Here is a 26,349-nt window from a genome sequence, read left to right as displayed (position 1 = left end):
TTGTATTTTTTTTTTTTTTTTAAAGATCCCAGGGGCACAGAAAAGGAGGCTCACATAATCACAATAGTTTGGCTCCCATGTTTTCCAAGGCAATTGTATTTCTTTCATTCTGGTCAATGCATTTTCCCCTTTAAACTCCCTAGTAAATAGTTTTCCTTCTTTCCTCCCCACATCTTATTCAGTAAAGGTAGCCTTCCTCCCGAGCCTACACATAGAAAATTTCCTGACATTCAAACATGTGCTGTAGTACCAAAAGAAAGGAAGAAACCCAAACTGAAACAAAAGAATCAACACATTGTACAGCTAAATCTGAACTAAATCCATGTTTAGAGCACATTCATTCCTCTGTCTGAGGACAGCAGGCCAGGACCTCAGCCTCAGCTCCCCAGGTAGGGGCAGGTCCCCTCCTTGGCTGCCCCCAGCCCCTGCCTCTCAATTCAGGTTATTGTCACCTGCTGCTTTTCATTCTTCTGCCTCAGGGGAAAAAAAACCGCACAGCTGCACTCATTGAGGATAGGAATTCTCTCAAGAAACACTCCTTGCAGGCTTTCCAATTCTTCTCAAGATTGTAATGACTTGGGTAAACAGCTAAAGAACTGCGTTTTTTCCCCTGTACTCCCTTCACATCCTATTTTCAAATAAGCACTGCTTAGTTTGAGAGCTTTCATCTCCCTTGTTCTAACCTAATGGCTGAGCTTGCACACGCCAGGGCATTAGCTGGAGGTATCAATCTGAATCTCACTGTCTTAAAAAGGCAGGGCACATTTTTTATGACTGCTTCTAGACTGTATGTCTGCTTTATACCAGATATGATTTAATAGACTTTTTAAAGCGAGCCTGTCATCTGCCTTCCATGAATATGAAAAGAAGCGTATTTACAAGCTACGCACCTTAGAATGCCTTTCATTGTCCCAGAAATCTCTTATTGAAGCATCTATTCAAACATACATGCTTTTTGGAAATCTTAAAAACAATTTCCCTTGCACAGATATCTTAAAGTTTGTTTGCTGTTTTCTGCTTTACTTCTTATCAGGTCTGAGAATGGTGTATTACGCAGGCATCCTGCAGTATGGGAGGATTTCAGAAATATATTGGTCTGCTCCAGAATCCATCATTTATTAATCACTGTGCCTGGTGCTGTTCCTGCCATCTATCCTCAGTCACAGCCTGAGTCTCTTCAGAAGCAGATTTTTATTTTTTCTTTAATATTTTGTATCCTGCAGCAGGAGTGAAGTCAATCAGCTTCAATCAATGCTGACACTATGGAACACAAAAGCAGTACATCAAAATAGGAAGATTTGAGGGCAAGGTTGTGTTATGAATACACGAATAATAAACTCCAGCTGTGTCCTGCCAGTGGCTACATCAGCTACACAATTTGTTTTATTGGTTTGTTTGTTCATTCAGGGCCTTTCTGTGTTCGTGTGTATCTGAATTCAGTCTTACACAGCTAAATCGAAGAGTTTGCCTATAGAAAGAGTTCTGTCTTCAAGATGGAAGATCTATAAACATAAATGAGTTTCTTTCAATAGCTAAGTGAGTAGCAGATATATATTTCTTAGGAACAAACTTCACAAACAAGCCTCTACAAATCTCCATTGAGGAAAACAGAGGCTTTGCAAAAGATCTAACAATCTGCTGGTTCTGGACATAAACTGGATTGGAATTCCATCAGCATTTTCCTTTTTTAACAATTTGTGTAGAATATGGATAAATAGTGGTTTGCAAACCGTGGTTTCTTGTGTACCAAAGTCTCAGGGGCTACAACTGGTGTCCTGGTTTGCCTACAGAGCTATATTCCTTCTCTAGGAAAGTCTGTGTGTTGTTCTGAGTGTCCACTGTCTGAAAGGAGGATGAATGATGTCACATGCAGTTCTCTGCTAACCCCTGATGATCACAGAATCATAGAATGGTTTAGGTTGGACGGGGCTTTAAAGATCATCTTAGTTCCAAACCCCTGTCATGGGCAGGGACACCTTCCACCAGACCAGGTTGCTCAAAGCCCCATCCAACCTGGCCTTCAACACACCCAGGGATGGGGCATCCACAGCTTCACTGGGCAACCTGTTCCCATGTCTCACCAACCTCACAGTAAAGAATTTCTTCTTAATACCTCATCTGAATCTACTGTCTTTTAGTTTAAAGCCATTAATCCTTGTCCTATCATTACATGTCCTTGTCACCAAAATCAGGAATAAGAAAACTCCTTCACACCAATGCAGCGTTAGGAAGCAGGCATTCCTTTATCGCAGCGCTGGATGCACAGGGGATCGTTCCACTTAACCATGCCATATGTTACATTTAGGAAAGATTATACAGACCATACCTATGTTTATGTATTACATTTCTCAGAAGAGCCATACATATTCATTCATTTCCCAAAAATAGGTGTCGCTATGTTAATTAAGCATTGTGCATGTTCCTTACAGGTATTTAAGAAAACTCCTGGTGGTCTCAAACAACAGTTGACCTCTGCTTACAGCTGACAGAGAACTGAACCTCAGTTATCTTTCCCTACATGGACTTCTCTTGACCACAGTTCAATTTCTTTTAGGCAAGCTTGGTTTCAGATCCAGCTTTGCAAGAAGATCTTTTGTTTTAGATCCTTCTTAGAATTATTGATTAACCTTCCCTTAACAATATAAAGCTGCACAGCTGTAAGGGCCCGTTCTGAGAAAAGGCTTTGCTCATCGTCTGGGTGCCAGGCTGCGGAGGGCTTGTGCCTTAAGGTGTAGTGAGGAAGCCGCTGGCACTAACTCTGGCTCTCTGAGCTCACCTGCAGGTTAATTCTGTGCACACCTGTCTGCAGTGAGGGGCTGCCCCAAGCCTCCCAATGAGGGACATGCCCAAAGCTTAAGTATTGGGGAAGGAGAGATCTCCTTGGATAAGCATGGAGGGAGTAAACAGCTTGGTAGACTGTGAGATGGCTACAAATGTGCTTTGCTGCAGGCAGGCACACTCCAGGGTAGTACTTGGGTGGATAAGGCATTGTATCTAACCAGTGCTTAAGTATGCTGTAAAGGGTTTCACTTGAGGTCTGTGCCTTCATATGCCACAAATGGTGCCTGAACAGGGACTTGTGGGGAAAAAAACCAAACAAACCAAAACTTCTGGCATAGCCCAGCTGAGCCAGGGAAGATGGACATGGGAAGATGGACATGTGAGCCCTCTGACTGCCATGCAGAATGGTAGGTGAACAGCTAGGAACCATGGGACAATCATTATTATGGGAATAGAAAAATCAGGGACAGAAAATTCAATAGAATGTTTTGGACCAAACCAGACAAAATTGCTGCTATCAACAGACTCTCCATTTTGGATAAAATTGACTGAGTCATCATGTTCTGGTGAGTCATCTGAGATTATAGTCTTGTGAAACAAACTTTCCCTTGGTAATCATGTTTATCTTCTTGCAATGGTAGGATATCATGTCTGGTAGAGACTGTATGAATTTCATTTATTTATTTGCAGCAAGGAGCAAGAAAAAAACCTGAATCTTTTCTGTTCTGTTTTGCAACTGTGACTAGGTGGTAGATTTAAATTGTACTATGTATTTTATTGACAAATAAATGTCTGAAGAGAGACTTGAGTTGAAGCAGCTCTGAAAGCAAGAGAAAGGGTATACTATGCTGCCTTAGATCAGTGCAGAAAGGAGGCTATGCAAAAGGGAGACATGGAATTGTTCAGTGCGTTCCCCATCCAATACCAGGTAGTGTGAGAACTCCCATACAAAGCTGTAAAGGAACTCAGATGCTCAGTTAAAGATTTTGGACTCAGATCGGCATTTACCATGAACTTGTACGTTGCTGTTGCAGAAGGGTATGAAATGACCCTTTATGATGGAAAAGTGCTGTGTCATATGATGCTTACCTCTATGCAATATACAGTTTGGATCATGGAGTACTGGAACGCAGTTACTGTGCAGGCAATGGATAATTTAATGAACACAAGATATATAGATTGAGGGCCTTGGTGGATCCCCATTTGGCTCGTTTGACCAGCTGATCATGGACCTCCTACTGATAATGAGCCAGAGAACAAGCCAGAACAATGTGAATTTTCCTGCTGCTTCTTTCCTTGTGCCTGGTGTTTCCATACAAGCTTTTTGAGTAAGCTAGGATGTGATATGAAACATACTGATGTGTGGGTTTGCTATATTGTTAGGGGATTTTGGCCATATTTATGTGTCTACAGTGTTTGATGAATCTGATGCGAGCCATGGTACAAAGAGCTATGCACAGCCTTAACCTTATCCAATTTAAGAAACAAAAGGGGTAATTGTAAGGGCCCTTTCTGAGAAAAGGCTTTGTTCATTTTCTGGGTGCCAGGTGGCAGAGTGATTATGCCACACCTGCCTGCGACGAAGGGCTGCCCAAAGCTTCTCATGTCATAAGTATTGTAGAAGAAAAGTCCCCCTCAGATGGGCACAGAGGAAGCACAGCTCGGTGGAGTGTGAACTGGCTGAGAAGGTGCTTTGCTGCAGGTAGGCACGTTCCAGGGAAGAACTTGGGTGGGTAAGGCATTGTATATAACTGGCACTTATGTACGCAATGGGGATCTCATCTGGGGTCCATGCCTTCATATGCCACACGCAACTACTGTTTGATGGTAATTATCCATAATAATTATACTTAAACAGTCCATAGTAATTATACTGAAACAGTGCACAGTGACACCCTTGTAAAAAGTCCCTCTCCAGTTTTCTTGTAGGTCCCCTTTAGGTACTAGAAGGCTGCTCTAATGTCTCCCCAGAGCCTTCTCTTCTCTGGGTCCAGGGTGAACAACCTCAATTCTCTCAGCCCGTCTTCATAGGAGAGGTGCTCCATCCCTCTGATCATCTTCATGTCCCTCCTCATGACTTGCTCTAACAGGTCCATGTCCTCCTTATGTTGGAGGCCAAGAGCTGCATGCAATACTCCAGGTGGCATCTCTTAGGAGAGTGCAGTGAAAGAGAAGAATCACCTCCCTCAAATTGCTGGACACACTTCTTTTGATGCAGCCCAGAGTATGGTTGGTTTTCTGGGCTGCAAGCACACATTGCCAGCTCATATTGAGCTTCTCATCTGCCAGCACCCCCAAGTCTTTCTCCTCAGGGTGGCTCTCAATCTGTTCTTTGCCCAGGTTATATCTGTGCTTGGGATTGCTCTGATCCACGCACAGGACCTTACATCTGGCCTTGTAGATAAGGTTCACACGGGCCCACCTCTCAAGCCTGTCAAGGTCCTACTGGATGGCATCCCTTGCCTCTAGTGGGTCCACCACACCACATATCTTGGTGGTGTCAGCAGACTTACTGGGGTGCACTCAATCCCATTGTTCATGTTGCAAACAAAGACTATAAACAGTGCTGGTCCCAATACAGACACGTGAGAATCGTCACAGGTCTCGCCTTGGACATCAAGGCATTGACCACAACTTAAGTGCAACCATCCAGCCAATTCCTTATCCTTATGATGGCAGGTTTGATACATAAAGTTAGAGCAGTGTTCTGGTTTTGGCTGAATAGTTAATTTTCTTCTTAGTAGCTGGTACAGTGTTGTGTTTTGGATTTGGTGTAAGAACCATGTTAACAGCACTGATGATTTTAATTTTTGCTGGGTCATGTTTATACTAAGTCAAGGACTTTTCAGTTTCTCAGGCCCTGCCAGCGAGGGGGCTGGATGGGCACAAGGAATTGGGAGAGGACACAGCCAACAGCTGATCCGAGCTAGGCAAAGGGATATTCCATACCATAGGACGTCATGCTGAGTCCTATGCTAAGTCTCCTAAGCTGGGAGAAGAAGAAGGGATCGGGGGATGTTCAGAGTTATGCAGCCATTACGTGTGCTGGAGCCCTGCTTACCTGGAGATGGCTGAACGCCTGCCTGCGATGGGAAGTGGTGAATGAATTCCTTGTTCTGCTTTGCTTCCATGTGTGGCTTTTGCTTTACCTATCAATCTGTCTTTACCTCAACCCATGAGTTTTCTCCCTTTTCTGATTTTCCCCCACCCTGATGCAGGGGGAGTGAGCGAGCACCTGGGTGGTACTTAGTTGCTGTCTGGGGCTAAACCATGACAAATAGCCACCGAAATATTCGGGATGAAGATAAACGGGAGTTAGTTTGTGAATAAGAATTGTTTGGGTTGAAGATAAATTATTTGCGTAGCATACTACAGATAAAAGAACAAGAGACTGAAGAGGAAAAATCTCAATAAATTCTTAGCTGCTAATTAACTGTGAACATGATAATTTTTTAAAACATCTTCATGAAGTTATTTGTGTGTCTGGGTTTGTCAAAGATCTTTTGCTTAAATAGATGGAAAAATCAAGCACCTGAAATATATATTGTGCACCTCAGGGATGTGATTGTACCTCTTTAACAATCGGTTATTTCTGTTGCCTGAAGGTCCTTTTTCTAGCTGTCCTTTTTCAGACCATAGGTTTTCCCTGTGCTGGCAGATGTTGGATTAGCTGTCACACTTTGCTTATGATAACTCAGTACTCAATGGAAAAAGAAATGAGGTGAGCGAAGTAAAAACTGCTCACCCATCCTTATTTTGACCCATTAAAATCACTTCTCTATCAAGAACTATTTCCATACCTTGAAAGTTTACAGGACATAGAAAGATGAGGATTACATTAAATTTCTTGCTACATGTACATTTTCTATAACATATTTCATCTTAGGGGAGATTTTAAAGGTATTTCAGGGAAATATCTGATAGTGAAAACTTTCCAATAACCTTGCTTAATTTAAACCTGTGGAAGTGTCTCTGACGTGATTTCCAGTGCTTTCAAGTAACCTTTTTTGGAGAAACTAGCCATTTTGAGGACTCTTCTATCTATTAAGAGACAAGAGCAATTGCATGGAGAACCCATGTGTAAGGGAACACAAAGTGTACTTGTCCTGTGATACTTCAAAAGTTGTGTCTGATTTATATGAATGAGCACTACATTTCGGTATTTTCTTTGCCAAGTAATTTTACGAGAACACTTTCCAAAGCTAATACTTTTACTGACATACTTTTCATGAGCAGGAACTCTCAAAAACTGCTGTACTATGGCATGAAAGAAACTACTATGATTTGCATACGCAGGAGTGAGGAAAACGATCAGGAAATCCAACATTTTGATGGAAAGGCCTAGAACATGATAGCACCAGCTCACAGTTTATGTTTTTGTATATACATGAGTTTAGGTGCACTGCAGGTAAGGGAACATCAACAGAGCCTGTAACATTTAATTAAGCTTCCTTATGCATGGAACATAGTATAGTGATTTTTAAATAAAACCTCAAAATTATAATGGTTACATCACTCATAACATCATATCATCCACACTAAAATGTAGAATTTTAGCCCTTTTAGAAGATGTGGCTACTAGATGAGGGTTTGGTTTTTTTAAAGAAAAGGAATATGTGAGGGTTTTCCTTATTAAATTTGAAATATTTTTGGATGAACAATCTTTTTGAGGCTGAGAAATTAAAAATGTAACATTATACTTTACCACAAAATAACCATTTTAGGCAAAAGTCTATTCACTGGCAGGAACTTGATTTGGCTCCTTTTGGTATGATAAAAGTTGTTCATAGTTTTAAGTGGTTTAGAATAGATCTTGGTACAAATTTATAATTGGTCTTTTGCTAGCTAGGCTAATTAAGATCTTTTGCTGCTACTATGTCTAAAATATTAGTTTAAGAACTCTATTTTCTTCCATTTAAGAAATGTATTTGCTACATTCACTCATAAGCCCAAATCTATTTTGGAAAGAAGCTGTCCGAGAAATTTTGCTGTCAATACTTTGGTAATACCACAACGTTATGCTTTCATCAATACTGACAAAGACATTACTAAGCATATTCTTCAGTCATAGGTCTTCCTTACAAGCACAACAATATATTGGTGGCTGTAGTTAATGGAATAAATTGTAGCCATTAAAAGTGAGACAACTTTTAATTTCCATCCCATGACTGGCTGGAACTGTAGATAGGAGACCTTTTCACCAAGTGTTTCAAAATTCAAGCTGCTTGACAGTTTGGTCAGCCTTGCTATTTGCGTGTAGCTGGAGATACAAATTCACTGCTGGTTCTATTTCTGTTTTGAAGATTTCTAGGTGCTGTTATGTTTCAATGTTTTGATATATTTAAAAAAAATATTAGACTAAATGTTGGCTGAGAGTGTTCGTGCCTTTCACCATACAGCCTGTTGTAAGCTACTAGAATCCCACTCTTCAGTAGTTCCCAAATCTTGGGGTCAGGTGTTTAAGGAATGTGAATTTAAGCAAATTCTTTAACCTGAGACTTTGATTATTTTTTTTCAGTATGAAAATTTACAGGTGACTGCCTTCAGTTATGATGAAAATTATAATATTAGGCTTTATCACAACCTCCTGGGATGCCTTAAAGCTTAAATAACACATAAATTCAACTTGTCTTAAAACTGGTATGAACGGTAATTGCTCTTTTGTTCTATTTTGCCTAAAATAGCCATGTAATGATAACGGTGCAAATGTTGATAAATAAACACACCCATTTTTCCTTGTCTATCTATCAACATATTATTAATGCTAATACGTAAACAATCATCTCTTCCCTCCGCCCCCCCCCAACAGTATTTCAATCTGTAGTCAAACTCTGTACTAGTTTCTTTAGAGTAAAACAGACTCCCATACCAAACAACATGTAACATGAACAATTATCATCAGTGTTAACTTCATACACACATAGCAAAATCTGGCTTGAGATTTCACCACTGCTGAAAGAGAAAAACAATCATTATGATAATCCTTAGCTTTTACAGCATAGTTCATTCAGAAACTTCATAAAGGCTTACTATATGTTGAGACTCTCCACTTAACATTTGGTTTTTTAAACTAAGCAATAGAGCTGGCTGAACATTTTTTTTAAAAATTCTTTAATTTTAATAAAAAATGGTTAACATAAATGTTTGAGAATTTTTTTATTTCCTTCTAAAATATTTTGTGATATTTTAGATGGTGTGTTCTGGAGGAAATGCCAAAAAATATGGGTTTCATACTGAATATTTTTGTTCCATGCCTAACAAATAGTAACTTAATTTTTATAGATAAGTGGAGAGGCAGAAATATGCTATCTTTGTCACATGTTTATGCATTGCCTTCCTTGCACACTGAAAATTTTTCATTGATGCATCATCCCATGGTTTTATGTTATAAAAGCAATTTACTCAGGGTCACTAGGAAACATTACCTCAGTCAGGAACAGGATCCAAAACAATTGCCATACTTTCCAGTTGAAAGCAGAATTACTGGCCATTTCTTTCCTGCACATTATATTAGCTGTGAAATATTCACTGTGATCACTATTAATGACGGGTGTTTCTTATTATAGCATGTGGTAGGGTTTTTGTTATATCCATTAGAAATTAAAAAGACATTATGTGAAAATAAAGAAAAAATTCTGAATAAGAGTTAAGGTTCATTGACATTAATTCTTGATCAGTTTCCTCTCCATAAACTTCCTAAAATAATTATCCACATGCTCCTATAAAACTCCATTTTATTTCAAAAAGAAAAAAGTCATTTGTAGAAAATAGTCAGCTGGGTAAAATTCTTCATTTATTCTAAATAACTAAACTCCACAGTTTCAGGATACAGGAAAAAGGTAAAAGCATCTCAGGAGTTTATTAGTTTATAATTTATTGAGTAAGTTTTATAATATTGTATTCAAACATGACATTTGTAAGGCGCATAGATCTGGGGTTGTGTGAAAATAAATAATAGGGAAAATAGTTGAATTAAGCCTCATCTCTTCCCTTGAAATATCTCAGAACCAAATTTTCAGACTTGCACAAATTACTTAATCTTACACAGAAAGGTCTAGGGCAGCAGAAAGTGTATGCAGTTAGTTATACACAGAATAATGCTCTGGCATCTGCTGCAGAAAGAAATGACCTAAAAGTATAGTATTTGTAACTTTACCTGTGTTTTTATTCTTTGGCACAAACAATACCTTTCCAAATATATGCTGTGTGACAAGATTTATTAAGTGGGAAGCTCTTCTTGTGAGAGTAATATTGATATCTAATACAGTATAAAACAACATCTCTTTATTAAATGAAATAATTAAATTTTAGTAATTGAGGTGTGCAGAGACTTCATGGTTCAGATGTTCCGATTAGTCAGATTTCAGCCTGAATCTTAAATCATACACATGAGTTAAGAGTTGATATGCAGCAAAACGTTGGATTTGGGAATTTGAACAAAAGCCGAACAACCCTGGATGTCGGGAGACCTTAATACTGCTGACCTAAACTGAATGGGTTTTGTTTCTACTACATTTCTACAAACTTCTACAAAATTTCTACTGCTTATTCCTCAAAGTGCTCTTTTGGAGGTTTTTTTGTTTGTTTGTTTGTGGTTGGTTTGGTTGTTTTTTTGATGTTTATTGGTTTGGGGTTTTTCTGGGGAGAAATATGATTCTTAATCAAGTAAACAAGATTTCAGAGCCTCAAGCCTAAAATACTTTGTTTCACATCTTGATCCATGACAAAAGGTTTTCAAACTTTATTAGGGAATAGAAATTTGGGGGTTTAACCAGCCATAGTGAATAAACATTCCTGTAAACGCTCTAAAAGTGCTTTTGGAAACTGTGAATGTTCTTTATGATGGCTGAAGTTTAAAGTCTTGAAAGCTGGACACACTGAACACACTACTGCAGAGCATCTGGATGACTGTGAACCTTGAGATCTTCCACTATAAGCAATAAAATTGTGAGCACTAACATTCTATAAAATATAATTGATTTTAAATGCTAGTAACTATATAATAGTAGTGATAGTATTTTAAAGTCTACTATAGATACTCTTGTCTGCAGGCAGTGAAAAAGACCTAATTAAAATGAACTGTAATGGTGTTTGACCAGCATGTGATTTGACATATTATACATTCATTCCCATATAACTTGAGAATACTTTTTTGTAGTCCATGGCTAATAAAAAGAAAGAGGCAAAAAAGACATGAAGGTAATTTATTTTCTTTCTCCTGTACTGACATTTTTCACCTTAATGAGCACTTAAAATGTAAATTATACAGTCAGCTTGAAAAACAGAAAAAAGTGAGATTTGTTCTTATTTTTCAAATTAAAATTAGCTTCAATTATGATAAAAATTGTCCATTGTTCCACACCAGACTTTGCTCAAAAGCACTGAACATCATGAAATACCTTAATGTTCAGGGTTCTTGCTGATAGCTGCCTTGATTTAGACCTGAAAGTTAAGAACAAGATTTTTTTTTTTTTTACTGTAACTGAAGACAGAAACTGAATCAAGAATACTTCAAAGTATTTCATTCAGTGTCTTGGGCTTTGGTTTTGGGTGAGTGATTGTTGTTTTTTCCCAAATACAAAGAAGTTATTGAACCTAGGTCTGGCATCTTCTATTACACTCTTGAAGAAGAGACCAGACCTCAGGGAAGTTGCTTAACCTCCCTGCTCAACCTGCCCAACTCCTTTTATTGACATCTAGTGTTTAATTACTTCATGGTTTCTAAAGTGCTTTCGGGTATTGAAGTGAAAGGCACTTTAGGAATGAGGTGGTATTGATAGTTATTATTAGACACATTTCATAAACCTCAGAAAGGAAAGATTTGTTTATAGTTTTAGCATTTTCACCAATCTGTACTTTAGACCTCAGAGCTCCATCGGCTGGCTTGCTCTCCTGACTGCTAATTGATGCTGTTCTACTAGGTGGCTTATAAAAACTATGCCATCAAAGAAAATGTACCTTAAAGAAAATACATCCCAGTAGAAACATTTCAGTTATCCTGAACAGGTACCTCCAAAGAATGAAGACCAAGATTTGTTAATAATGTATATATTGTACATTCATTCTCCCAGTATTATGAAGGTTATGGATGCAGTTCTGTTTTGGAAGTTGTGATTCTCTTGAAATTCCTTGGAAGCCTAGATAAAGTTTATTAAAATTACAAAAGTAACCTTAAAAGTGAAAGGGAAAAATACAAATATCTGTGAAAGACTATATATTAAGAAAAAACAAGTAAAAGATTGCTTAAAGAACTCGAGCCTAGAAACTGGCTTGTTCTCTGTTCTCAGGATTTATAATATTTTCTAGAAAGCACACAGAGTCTATGAAAAAGTATTAGGGAAAAAATATTGTCAAGTTAATTTATTTCTTTGATAAACAATTTTATTATTTTTACAAACTTATAGTGTTATGAATACAACATCATAACTGTTATCTTATTCTCATCTTCTAAATTAATCTCCTGGGAAACTTCACATTCCTATACCACAAATATTTAGCACTGTATCTGTCAATTTCAGTAAAAGTGTTCAGGAGTACATCGTAACACACTGGAAGTGTTCTTTCTTAAAGAATGCACATAATACTGAAGGGATGCTCCTAGAGAAGAAGCCTAACCTTGTGATCAAAATAATTCAAAGATGTTTCAATATTCTGTGTCCATTTCTTAATTTTTCTGCAGAAATTCCCTACAGTTTTGATAAATGGCACTTCTTCTCTGTGTGTGTGTGCTTCCTACCAGTGAAACTCATGTAATAAAATTTCCTCCCATCATTTTCCTTGTCTGTTTAGCTTGGAGGCAATGGATGTCTCTTATTATATGGTTATAAACTTAACTGATCCCCACCAGCGGCTAAAACATAAATCAAATGAAAATAACAAGCATAACCACATTGATATGACTAATAAAAATGGTTGCAGTAAGAAAACTGCACTATTTTCAAGCCAGTTTGATTGTATCAACAGACTTTTTTTTTTTTTTTTCCCCCTGCTTTTTCCATGTTAGACATGATTAATCTCTTCTAACATCCTCTCCTTTAATGGCACAGTACTTCTAGGACTAGTGCACTCTATTGTGAAAATAAACCACTGATTTAAATGTAGCTAAAAAATGCACATCACAGTATATCTTCAGTTATTGAACTGAGTTGCTCACTTCTAAACTTTATCTGGAGATACACTAGATAAGTGGGAAACTGTTCCCTCTTCTAATCCATGCCTTATAAATACAATGAGGGAAGTACAGAAGACAGCAATAAAACATGCATTGAATGTAAGTCATAAAAATGATTATCAAAAAATGGAAAATTATTTTTGCTATAAATCTGAAAGTTACTTTCATCTTTAAGTGTTTGAAACTAATCTGTATTTTTCTTGCAAATATTTGTATATTGTTTCATTGCTGTTTCATACTAAACATTTCTTGAAATATTTTCATTCACAAATTCATTATTTTTTATACCATTTTTTTATTTCCTGAATGAATTTTTTGAGAAATCCTGCATTTGTGTGATTTTCTGGACTAAGGCAAAATGTTAACATTTTTTGTTTATCAATACATAGCTATATTTTAAGTCAACTTAAAAATAAATATTGTCTTTATCCTGCTCCCTCTCCCGCACCCAACCCCACCCCTCCACCAAATTCTGCTTCACATTAAGTTATTGGTCTGTTACACAAATTGATGCTGAATTAAAAATCTAGATGCAAATTCCATAGAAAAATTTGGACCTTTCCTTATCAAATGTCACACTTCATCTCTTCCTTTCACGCTTTTGCTCTCTCACGTTGCAGTCATGTTTTTTTAATGGATGATTTGATGTTTTGTGCAGCCATCTTAGGTGTAATTATTTTTTTTGTAGAGCAAACACCTAATCAGCACTTTCAGGGGCATCTGCAGCTCTGGGGTTAGCTAATTACCTGTCAACATTTTGATGGTGTCTGTGTCAGGTCATGTACTTTATTCCTAGCCTGTTCAAAGCAAAGAACTGAAAGGAAAATCAATCATGTTTTGTTTTCATAGTATCTTTCATTAAATGTACCAAAAGCTATATTTTTTCACTTATTCATTTAGAACTCTACTTCAATTCCAATTTAAAAAAATTATGTATACTAACTTATACATGAGTGCACATATGAACATATGTCTTTCCATATATAACTGTACAGACACACAGTCCTGCAGCCTTATGTTTCCAGATACCCTGGAGGATGTTTTGAATTTTGCAAGGTATTGCTAGAAAATATTTAATTGTTATAGATAAAGCATTTCCTTTCTTCAAAATTCAGGAATGCTTACAGCAAGTATTTGTAGAAAGGAGAAAATGGATAGAAAATCCCAGGACATGATCAATGTACTCATTTCCAGCATGAATGAACTCTTTAGAGTTCTTGAAACGTATACATATTTATCACTAAATCAGTATTTGTCCTATGAAAAATTATTGATAGTCTTGCGGGTTTTATAATATAATTGTACAGCTTTCAATTACTTTCTTTTGTTGGTTTCATGCTGAAAACAGAATATTTTTTTTCATTGTTGACTTAAACTATGAAACTCTAGCATTTAAAAAGTTGTTGTGTGACTCCAGTAATATGTAAGGTCTCAGAATATTTTGCAATGTTTTGCTAAATATTAGTTGTTAGGAATTCTGTGTCAATGCAGTTTGCACAACACCTTACCATTGTTTACAAAAACTTTTCATTACTACTTTTGTGCTTCTATCCATTCTACTGTTTTGATGAAACCTGGGGAATTGAAACATGATATTTATTTTGGGGGATATTGATATGTTTGGACAGTTAATTCATGGGTGGCTAACTTCACTGCTGCTGCTATTTGATCAGTACACAAGGGCTGATCAAATTTCTCTCATGCTGTTTTCTCAGGTTGACTAGGAAGAAGTAACAAAAATTCTCCTTTGATATACTTTTTCTCAGAAGGCTCAAAGTATAAACAGTGCCATAGCTTTGTGTTTCAAAAAATCATAAATCAAAATAAGCTCAGTTGCATCATCTTGAATACCAGAGTTTAAAATGTGGAGGGGGGGGGGGGGGGGAACCAAAAAAACCCAAAACAAAACCAAAACTCAGCACAACAGTAAATGTCGATTGTATGGGTTCATAACATTCTCAGTCTTCCTACAAAAATGTGTCTTTTCAGGCTTTTAGTATTACACGTACAAGGGGAATTGTTTGCATTCAACCTCATTGACCTTGTGTTCATGTTGTGTCACAAGTAACAAAGGTGAAGTGTCTGGAAGTTGAGGGCTGTCTGTGACTGATCGCAATGCAGGCAACTTCATCGTCACAACATACACAATGTAGAATAGGATAGAAAAGAACAGAATAGAATAAAACAATGTAGTTCAATTTGATTCGAAGGGACCTATGACAATCATCTAGTCCAACTATCTGATGACTTCAGGGCTGACCACATTATTTTTTTTTATTATAAACTATATTAAAGCATGTTGCAAAGGGCATTGTCCAAATGCCTCTTAAACCCTGACAGGCTCGGGTTGTTGACCACCTTTCTGAGAAGCCTGTTCCAGTGCCTGACAACCTACTCAGTAATTTTTCCTAATGTCAAGTCTGAACCTGAATTGCTTCCAAAATTTGTAATGGGACAAGTTCAAAGAGGGTTGTGACTCCAGCACCCCACTCTGAATTCGACTACACACCTAGAGAGGAGCAACCAACCAAATCGAAAACTCTCTTAAAAGATTGCTGTCCACGGTCATGCCAGAAATCAGGGATGACAAAATGAGCCTGACTGTGGAGCAGGAGTTTTCACACTCTTTCTGAGTGCCAGGGAGCTTTTATGGAATGGTTTTTTACCTGCATCGGTGGGTGCCTGCCCTCTCTCCCACCTGAGCACCCTATGGGAGGGTCATCTAAGCTGGGCCCGGGGATGCACAGCACCACCAAAATGCAGGGGCTGTTTTCCAGTTTCAGAGTAGTGCTGGAGACCTCTGGGGAATTTTAGGGTGGAAATCTGAGGCACTTTTGGCAATAGCTTGGGGAAGGCAAGTGACAGTAAAACAAGCTAAGTTTGGTCTTCTCGGGGGTAGTGCTTGTAGCACTCAAGACTACCAGTACAGACTCTAAGGCTGGGAACTGCATCCACCCTGTAGGGATCAGCTTCTGCAGGGCATCAGTGGAAAACAGAAGCTGAGAAAGCTCTTAAGCCATAAAACTGGGCAAATCTACCCTAGCAGGGACATACAGCCTGTGGGAGCTGGCATGCTGTGCCTTTGAATTCAGGCATCCACGCTGAGCAACTGAATCACTTCCAACAGCTGTGACCTGAATCACAAAATTCTCTGGAATTGGCACCCTTGAATAAAATTTCTGATATTTCTTTTGCTTTTGTTACTGCCTGATCACCTCCACAGCATTCTTTATCCAAGAAGATGCTGCTTTGGCATTTCAGATTGGTTTTGCCCCTTGTCTCTATAGCACCTCACAGTCAAGCCAGACAGAAACTAAAATAGTAGCTGTTTATTTGTTGGCAGAATTGATGGTGCTATTGCTGGTTATATCTCCACTTGCTGCATTGTCACAGTGGTTCCATTTCCACATTAGCTATCATATATATGTATACACGTATAATTAGTTCAGTTTGTGGCAGTGTGCACCCTGCCCCCTCCATCCTGACCTTTATTTCTCTAACAATGAACCACCATCAAAGATGACAAGGAATGTCTCTGGTCGTGATGGCTGTATTCGACTCAAGGTGGCTTTTGGGGTTTGACTTGAGCATGTTTAGCTCAAAACAGGTAACAGATGTGGTCTAACAGCCAGCCTGATTAAGTGATGCTGGGGTGAGGGAGCCTCACAGCCTGCTGTGATCCAGTGAAAGCCAGGAAGACCCCCATCTGCACCAAATCCCTCACCCCGTGCTGAACCATCAGGCCCCACTGACCTTCCAGGACTGACAACCCTTGCTAAGGGCCAGTCGGCACACCAGAACTGACTTCGTCCCACCTTGTCATCAGGTACATCTGGCATTTAGAATCCTCTTTTTTGAGGACGACAACTGCAGCCACCGGACGGGTCAGCGGGCCTGGAGCTCTCTCCTCCCCAGGCAGGGACGCCTCTTCGGTAAGACTCGCGCATCTGACTTGGTCAGGTGTTACCCGGGAAAGTACTGTCAACTAAAGCGCTGAGCTCTTAACTCCAGCTTGATTGTTGCACTAAGTGCATCTATCAACAGCAATTTGTTGCATCTGTCGCCTTCATAAATCACCCATTTTTTTTCCAACTTTGTGAAACTGTTTCAGTGAAAGCCGTTGAGAGGGCTCTGGCAGGCACACGTTGCCTCTGTTGAGTAGCTGTGTCCTTTAGAGCTAAACCGTTGGCCACGTCTGAGAGTTGGGCTGGCCCCAGCCGCACGCAGACTCCTCTCTGAGGAGGGGTTTAGAAAGCAAGGGAACCTTTTCCAAACCTCATGACTCAACGGGAGGGCTTTTCCCCCCACTGGCCGTGAGTCAGACTAACTGTTATGTGACACATTATGAACGGAATACGTCAGAGTAGGTCTTCTCTTCTGACTCCATCAAAGCTTGATTGTATATATAGGGTTTTTTAATGTCTGTGCATATATATTTGAAATATTTATGAATATATGTACATATAATGCATAAAATCCTGAATGAGGTAATCTAGTATGCACTGGCATATTTTTGCTTTCCTTGTATATGGAACCTCAGCAGACTAATGAAACAAATCAAATGTTATAAGTTAAATAGCATGAAAATCTGTCAAAGGCTGGGCTTTTTGCTGCTAAACAACATTAAAGAATGTTATATATTTCCTGTTAATTTCTGATGTAAATGATCAGTGTAGTTGCCCTTGCATAGACATTTGTAACAGACTTTAAGGTTCATAGGAATGAAGAATCGATGGGAGAGTCTGGGTATGGAAGCACAAGAAAAAGCAGCCTAAAGTGAGAGTCATTAAATATCAGATTAAATCAAAGGACAAACCAGAGTCACTATGCGGTCCTAAATCATACAAAAAGGCACTTCCAAAAACCCACGCACAGTTATTGTTCAAGGAGAGTGTAAGAGATGGGGTGATGACTCTATATTCAGCATCACCTGTCCCCTGTGCACCTGCAGTTAACCCTGGCCAAGTCACTCAGCCCCACACCTTGGTGCTTGTGGCTGTTGTAGCGTGAGATTGTTCTGGTAAGTGAATGAAATCAGTTCTGTTTTAAAATAGAAATGCCTCTCTTTGTCTTCTACGGAGCCTTGTGACCTGACTGTTGCAATGCTGCAACACTAATTGCTGTAAAGCATGATCTATAAAAAAAAAAATCAGAACCATTGTTTTTATCCAACAATTATAACAGGATATTTTTGATAATTTAGCTCATGGAATTGAAGTTGTAAAGCCATTCAAGTTTGTGGGCAGTTATGGTTTCTCTGAGAATAAGGCTACAGATCCTGGTAAACACTAGAGTCATATTAAATCGCTATTGTTTTAAAAGTCCATTCTAGGAGAGAAATAAATTGAGTTCAAAATGTTTCCTTGTCAGGACACTGCTTCAGAAATAACCTAATCTTGCAATTTCAGCTCTGTTCCAGCTTCTAAAACTTGTTATAGCAATGGAGTTCACCTAGTTCTGTCATTTCGATGTCATTAGGCTGTGATAGATGAGGGAAGATTCTTAATATGCCATTGGTCTTTTTATTTTATTTATTTAAGCTCCATCTGGATCAAAATATTTCTCACTTCAGCTCATTTCTCATTACACCTGAAAGGTTTTTGTGTATAATTATTGGCTAGTGAAGATAAGTGGTGTTTGTTTATTTATTTTTGTTCTGCAATTTGTTTACACTGTTTATCTCTCAGTCAAAAGAAATCAAGGCTAAAAATTTTAATGAATTGTGCATATATCATCTGTGGGTTTCAATTCCTGATAAAGGAGGTTTTGTTTATGTATCACTTATCTAACATGCACTTTAGCGTAAGTATCAAGAAAAACAGAGGCCTTAATTGAGGTTCCTCAGAGATAATTAACTGAAGGGCTTGTAAGAGATGAACACGGGTTTGTTATTAGGAATGGAAGAGAAAACTTGTATTTCATTCAGCTCAGGATCATTCTACAACAACTGCCCCTCGAGGAAAAGTAATTAAGAAAACCTGCGGTTTTGCAGTGGGTGCCTTTTCTAATGACTGGAATTAACCTTTTTTTTCTTTTTTTTTTTTTAACTCTTTAGTTAAAATTTTAAAAGTTATTGCCATGATCTACTTACTAAAACATGCTAAAACATGGTTGTGCTGCATTTAAGGTTTGATGTAATATAATACATAAAAGATTTCCATCAAGTGAAAAATAGGAGTCACTACTTTGATAATACTTACTTCAGCCACTTTACTTACATTTAACCACTTTCTTCAAATGGCAGAGAAATCTCATCAGTTCAAAACAAGAACGTCTTTTGAGAGACCAATCTTTCTTGAAGTAGATGGAGACAAGTGGCGGTGCTCCTTAGCAATAAATTTATTTGTTCAGGGAACAATTCCTTTTCACAACATCTCCCCACCTAGGAAATTTATCCTCCAGGGAAGACAAGACTGTATATTTCATTAGGATTGCAATCCTTCTCCAGTCAGCCCTCATTCCTCCTAAGAAAAATACCAATGTTCACTTTTACCAAGGATAAGCATTTCACTTCTCCAGCACTTACTTCTTTTTAGTACGAGTTTAACATTTCAGCCTTTTTTTCAATTATCTGCAAAGTCTGAGGGTTTCAAGGTGAGAGAGGGAAGAATCTTTTGGGTTTTTTTTCCCAGTTAGACTCATGTTGATTGAAATGAAGAAATAGCAGCTGGCTTTTTAAAAATAAATAAATAAGTAAATAAAAGAGGAAGGAATTTTGTGTTGTGGACAAAAAAAAAAAGGATCCATGAGGTCAGTGCAAAAATATGTGCAACTTTTTAGAAAAACTTGTGCAATTTTCTGGGCTACTAATAATGACCAGTTCATAGCTGTGCCTGCAGAAAATCAGTGACGCTGAGTCACTCTTTACTTTAGAAGAATCACAAAATGTCCCCAAACACTTATTAGGAATTATATACAGCATGGTGTACTACCTACAATAACAAACATATGAGAAGCTCTTCATCAACAAATGAAGTGCAGATATCTCAAAAATGACAAACCTATAAGAACTAAAGGGGCACACGTTTTCATAACGAATATAATAAGAAATTACAAATGATCCATGCATCAAGATTTTCCATTACTATAGATGTAAAGTAGGGAAAAAGGCTCAAGGAATCCATAGGCAGGAGAATAAGTGCTTTTTGCCATGATGACCCAGATTTTTCCCTCATTAAAATGTGTGCCCATGCCAGCAATGTGCATGGTCTGTAACTGGTATTATGTGACAGTGACAGCCATGCATAGCTTAAACCTCTCTGGTCACTTCAGTGTTTTGGCAAATTATGTGAGTGTTGATTCCTAACAGAGTGGGTAGGCAGTTGTTTCAGGGCTGCTGGATCATGCTTCTAGTTAGTTCACTCTTTGAATTCAAGACCTTCTTTCACACTGGGTGAGACTGAGCTGGGCATCAGTGTAAAAATCCAGAAATTCCTCTTTTAATTATAATTAAGTAATCTTTGGGAACTCTTAGATTGAGAAAAGTGTAACCCTTAGCACTCCCTTCTTGAAGCATAGTGTCAAAATAAATGAAAGTAGAGACATACAGAAATTTACCTGAATTTAGCATATGTGAAACATGTGGAAGCTGCTGGGTAACATTATTAAATGCTATCCAAACCGCTCTATACACACACTGCTGTTTTCATATCTGCCCCAGAACAGCACCAGAATACGGGATTCAAAGAACGGCACAGTGGCCTTGCCATGCACTGCTGCTAGTGGCTTGCTGCTGCTATTGGTGATGGGTAGAGTCAGAGAATCATACAGTGCCCTGAGCTGGAGGGGACCCATGGCGATCATCGAGTCCACCTCCTGACTCCATACAGGGCAACCTAAAAGTTAAATACCTTATGAGTGTTGTCCAAATGCTTCTTGACACCAGTTCCCTGGGGAGATGTTCCAGTGCTTGACCACCTTTTCCTAATGTCCAGCCTGAACTTCCCTTGATACAGCTGTAAAGCCGCTCCCTCGCATCCTTATCACAGGACACAGAGAGAAGATATCGGCACCACCATCCCCACTCACTCCCTCTCATGATGAAGCTGTAGACAGCAATGGGGTCACCCCTCAGTCCCCTCTTCTCTAAGCTGAACAAACCTGCTATCCTCAGCCCCTCAGCATCACTCATGCCCTCTAGTCCTTTCACCGTCGCTGCTGCCCTCCCGTGGACACAACCTTAACGTGTAGTTTGCGCAGCTGCCTCCCAGAAAGGCCAGTGACTGCTGCAGGTCACTCAAATGAAGAGCTTCTCAGATGTCTCTTATTGTAGGTAGTACACCATGCTGCATATGATTTTTAATAAGTGTTTGGGGACATTGTAAAGCTGAGGTGGCTTCTCCAAAATCTGACCAATGTATGAGGTTTACCTTCAAAACCAGGTTCTGGGGCTCTCAGAATTCTTGTTCCAGGGTCGTTGCCTTGTCACATCATGAGCAGCAGGCTGATTCATATCTGCTGAAATACTCACCCTAGAAATAATCATTTACCGTCATCATGCATTGGGTAAGGAGCAAGCAGAGATTTCAAGGGAGATGCTGATGTGTTTCTAAACCTTTCCTGTCCCACACTATGCAAAGAAGGTGCTGACACTTCCAGCACCTCAAAGAGACTTTCCTAAGCACAAAGTATAAAAAATTAAGCCTAGAGTCAAACAGGATGGAGATAATTCTGCTAAGGATACTATCCAAAAGAAAAGGACCATAGCTGAAAGAAAAAAAAATAAGAAAAAAAAAATAAATATTATAGAAGTTGTTCTGCTAATATCTGTAAAGTTGGAGATTTTTTGTACTGTTACCAAGTTGCATCTGACTGGGGAGTTTTTCAAGTCTTTGGAGAGCCCACCAAACAAATCTCTTTGAAATTTATGTATTTCTGAAATGGCTGCATATACCTACTATTTCCCACCAGTGATCTGTCAGTGTCTCATAGCTGAGACTTCACTTAACAGAACCTCAAATAAACTTTCTGTGTACTAAGAGTCTTTCAAGTGTTGGAGCTTAGAAAATCCTGTGATACATCCCTCCTCATTAGTGCTGCTATATTCTGAGTTTCACAGTTCGCATTCATTCCTTCCATAAAACTCTCCAGCTGGGTCTTGAATTGACTTCATCACCGTATTTTTTGAGTAAGTGGACAAATTTATTCTATTGATGAATTTATCCTCAAGGTAAATTTTATATTATTGCATTGGTGGTTATATATAAACAGAGAATGTTTTTATAACTGTTATCCAGAAGCTATCACTTATTCCCTTGGAGATGCCTTAATTTTCTGCCAAGTTGTATTCCTGTTTTTCAGGCATTCTCTTCACTTTCATTCTGACAAAAGTAACTCATACTACTAATAAAAAAGAAATCTCATGATGAGGAAAGATGACGTTTCTCTGGGCTTTTCCTAATAAGTTTGTTCACAAGGCTTTGCAGCTGCTGTAAGAAACATACATTTCTAATTTATTTTACATCTGTCAGCAGGTCAAAGTCATTGCTCACAAGTTCAAATTAGTTAAGTTCTATTTATCCCTTGCAAAAGAATGCATTTTATAGGAAGACATCAGCTATGGTTTGACCAATGCTGAGGGAGAAGGTTACTGAAAAAAAACTGCTGGGCAGGTGTGGCATGGACTAAGACCACAGATTTTCCATACTTGAGTTATTGAGAACATTTATGTGCACTTTTTGTTAGTGGGATGTTTTAAAGATTGGTTTCTATTGCTCCTCACTATGCAGCAATTAGCTCCAAGGTATCAGTAACACACACACACAAAGCCAGCAAAACAGCTGCTGTCTCTGGGTTTTCTAAATCCAAGCAAAAAACTTTCTAATCAAGTCAAAAGTTTAGAAATTAAAAGGGGAGTTTTCACACTTTCACTCTCAGAAAGCGTAAGCCAGCTTTTCAAGAAAGTTCCGTCCTCATTTATGGCATTAGGATGCAATTAATTCATTTCTAAAAAATATTTTACATGTAATAAGATACTTTTACATTCACTGAGATCTCCATAGATTCTTCTGAAACTTTACAGGTTCTGCACCTACTTTATTGTCATTGATGTGTGAGAAAGTGCTTGCTTGAATGCATGTTGAAATAAGCCAGAAAGTGTACAAACTGAAAGGATGCTAAGGTAGAAACAAATTTATTTTCAGTGAAATTTGTTCTTCTAAATTAGAAAATTTATCAGAAATCTGTAGGCCTATGAAATGGAACTGTTTTCAATAGCCACTGCTCAGTTCTCACATATTCTTCATATTAGTGAATTTAATGTTAAGACATTCACATTTGACTTTTCCATGTTTTTGGAATTTTTCAAGTCATGGCATACTTTGCAGCACTGCAAATGCCAGAGCACCTCAAGTACTTCTTAATGATCTGAAAACTTCAATAGTATTTTGTATATGTGGATGGAGTCAAATCCTGAAGACCTAGATTTAGATAATATAATTTCAGTTGTGTGCTTCAGCAGGACAGGTGAAATTGGTTTTAACTGTCTTATGTTACAGAAGACAGAGGTACATAAGTAGAGCAAAGGGAAGTTTGATGTTAATTGATAAAATATTCAGGCGGCAAATCAAATGCTTTTACTCCCTTGAGAGTATAAGAACAAGAGGTACCTGAACTTACCAGTAATGTTCTATTAGCACAGGCTGGACACAGTCTTCCCAGAAAAAAAAAAAAGTATTTCTGAATTATTACTGTTATAAATATGTTCTCCTTCAAACTTTAGCATTATGCCAGAGAATTTATTTCAACAGTACTATTTCTAAATGAAGGTTTTTGACATTCATAAAAGCTTGTGTTTAAAGATAGCTTTAGAAATCAAATTATTGTTTTTGTAATAACTACTCAAACATGATCGTTTGTCAAAGTCTATCAGTATACATCAGTTCATGTCAACCTTAATGGAGGACAAAATTGCAGGAATTGAATGTTTCAACACAAATATTTTAATGTTCATTTCTATTTTTATTTAACAGCAGTTCTACGTAAATGCTTTCTCATTTTAATCATTTTTCTCTACATTCCTCATTATTTCATTCTGCAAAAACAAGGGGGGTGCTTTCTTTTGTTTGGCTGCATTTTCTTTTAGGCTGGCATTACAGTATTGCAATTAGGCACTTTTGAGTCAGTGATAATTTCCTGAGGTTTGAGAAATATTGAAGCTACTTTTTATTTTTACACATAATAAGAAACAATCACACATCAACAAGTAGCTCTTATATTTTTTTTAGAACACAGGCTGTTAAAAGTGTGTCAGGTTTATTGTCTTAATCAATCAAAGTCAATTTACTCTATAATGGAAGTGCTGAAGTTCAAGTCCCAAATTTTAGCTTCATTCAGGTTTGTTATCAGTTTACTGAAATAGGAGAAAAACTCATCTTTCAGTTTACCTCTTCACTCAGAAGACTTTTAGAGGTAAAAAGGGGAGAGAGGGCAGCTGGGGGTGACTCAGGTACTGATCGCTGACAAAGCGAGCTAACAGACTTCCAGGCCAAGGTATGCCTGTAGAGCTGATAAACTAAACCAGTGTGGCCAGCAACAGTGTACATGCATTTTGTAACACTGTGATAGCATAGGCCAACGAAACATACACCTATTAGTGTATATGTAGTGTATACGCCCTATAGCATCAGCTCCATGGTGTTGCACACTTAACTACTTCAGGTTATAACTGCAAAGGACCAACAGTTTTGTATATATAGTGACAGTAGTGGTAATGACCCCCGAAGTGTGTCATTAGTGAATTAATTTAATTGCAGAATCATAAAACAGTTTGGGTTGGAAGGGACCTTTGCTGTTCATGTAGTTCACACACACACAACCTGCCCCCACCCCTGCAATGAGCAGAGAAATCTCCAGCTAGATCAGGTTGCCCAGAGCTCGGTCCAACCTGACTTTGGATGTTTTAGTACAGTTTTATTTTGACTTGAAGCAGTTCCATGTAAACTTTCTCTTTTTCTTATTTTTCTTTCTTTCTTATACAAAAACTGCAAACACTAAATCAAGTTAAATGCACACTATAGCTCCTTCATACCACTCGGAGAGAACGGTTGTCTCCATGTGTCCCATGTCCAGGGAGCATGCAAAAAAGTATACAAATGAAAAATATGAAATGTGTTGCAGTGTTGTCACTATTCTTTCTTATTGTGACTTGAGGTTGAGGAAGAAACTCATACTCTTTGGTAAGTTTCTGTTCTGTATTTAACAGTTTTTTAAAGGTATAAATGGTACATTCTCTTACATATACAAAGTCAATTAACAAGCTTTAATAATTTAGTCAAGTGACATAGTAAATGTCATATTTTATTTTTTATAGCTTAGCCAGATGGCATTACAAAAAATGTATGCAAAACCAACTAGTATTACACCTGCTGATTTTCCACACTTGTCAAAAGGATACACCGATTTTTTTTGTTCAGACAGGATAACAGAAAAAAGCTAGCCTTAACCATTTTAATGCAGAGCTAGAATAATTTTGGACATTTCATCTGGTTTATTTCACCTCCCCTGAGCAGATGTAGTAGGGTCTCTGGCTGGTACCAGCGCTTTCATCACTCTTCCAAAGCTATCCATGCATTTTGAGATTATTGAAACTGGATATCCGTATCTGTATCTATCAATTGATAAGCAGATACATACATACATAAGTAGATATCTGGTAAGGAATTTGAGATTGCTGCAATGGGAGCATAGCAGGCTGACAAATCTGGCCAGGTTTAGACTTCAAAACAAAATGTCACTTACTGTTACTATTGTAATTATTGTCATGCATTTTTATAATTATCATTCATATCAGTGTTATAATGATTTCATTTTATTATTACAGTCATCATCATTCATTCACTCAGTTATAGCACAATGTATGTTAACAGTTACATTTTACATGGCATTGCCATCATCACTATGCACATAAAAGGGTCACTTTCTGACTCACATTCTGAATTAGCTCTGAGTGTGCCATAGAGCGGAGCTGGTGCCATTTGGTTAGCACTGATGGCAGCAATCCTTGTTGGCTTTTAGTTTCAGTGGCCAAGGTGCTCAGGCTGGAGAGTTTGGCAAGAGAAGTTGAAATCAAAATGGAGTTGTCTTCTTCCTTCTCCATTCTTCCTCTTCAGGTTGGACATTTTTATGTCACTTGCCTCCCTCACAAAAGGCGAGGAGTCACTTCTGCTTCTGATGTTACATGTCTTGGGTTTGTCTTGCTGGTTGTCCCTCTTGTGTATTCCTGAGGATGCCCTATCTATTTGCAGTCCCTGTGCGTAAATAGTGTGACAACTTCTTCTTCCTGTTATATGGAGCTACGCACATCTTTCTTTGACCCTTTGGTGGTTACATTTCTCACACATGTATGTAAAGTTCTTATGCATTGTGCCTGACTATTCTGCCACAGTGCTACAAATTGG

General features: G+C 38.2%; 1 long non-coding RNA gene across 2 annotated transcripts in view; it reads left to right on the top strand.

Annotated features, from left to right (window-relative positions):
- LOC308071286 overlaps positions 1-26,349 on the top strand; it is a 52,761-nt gene that overhangs the window by 2,571 nt on the left and 23,841 nt on the right. For both annotated transcript variants that reach the window (XR_013931067.1, XR_013931068.1), the window contains one exon: positions 1-26,349. This exon is cut by the window's left edge. This is a non-coding gene — a long non-coding RNA (uncharacterized lncRNA).

Source organism: Falco punctatus (assembly GCF_963210335.1).
Source record: "Falco punctatus genome assembly, chromosome: 11".
Lineage (NCBI taxonomy): Eukaryota > Metazoa > Chordata > Aves > Falconiformes > Falconidae > Falco > Falco punctatus.
This window is presented reverse-complemented; position numbering and strand designations above follow the sequence as displayed.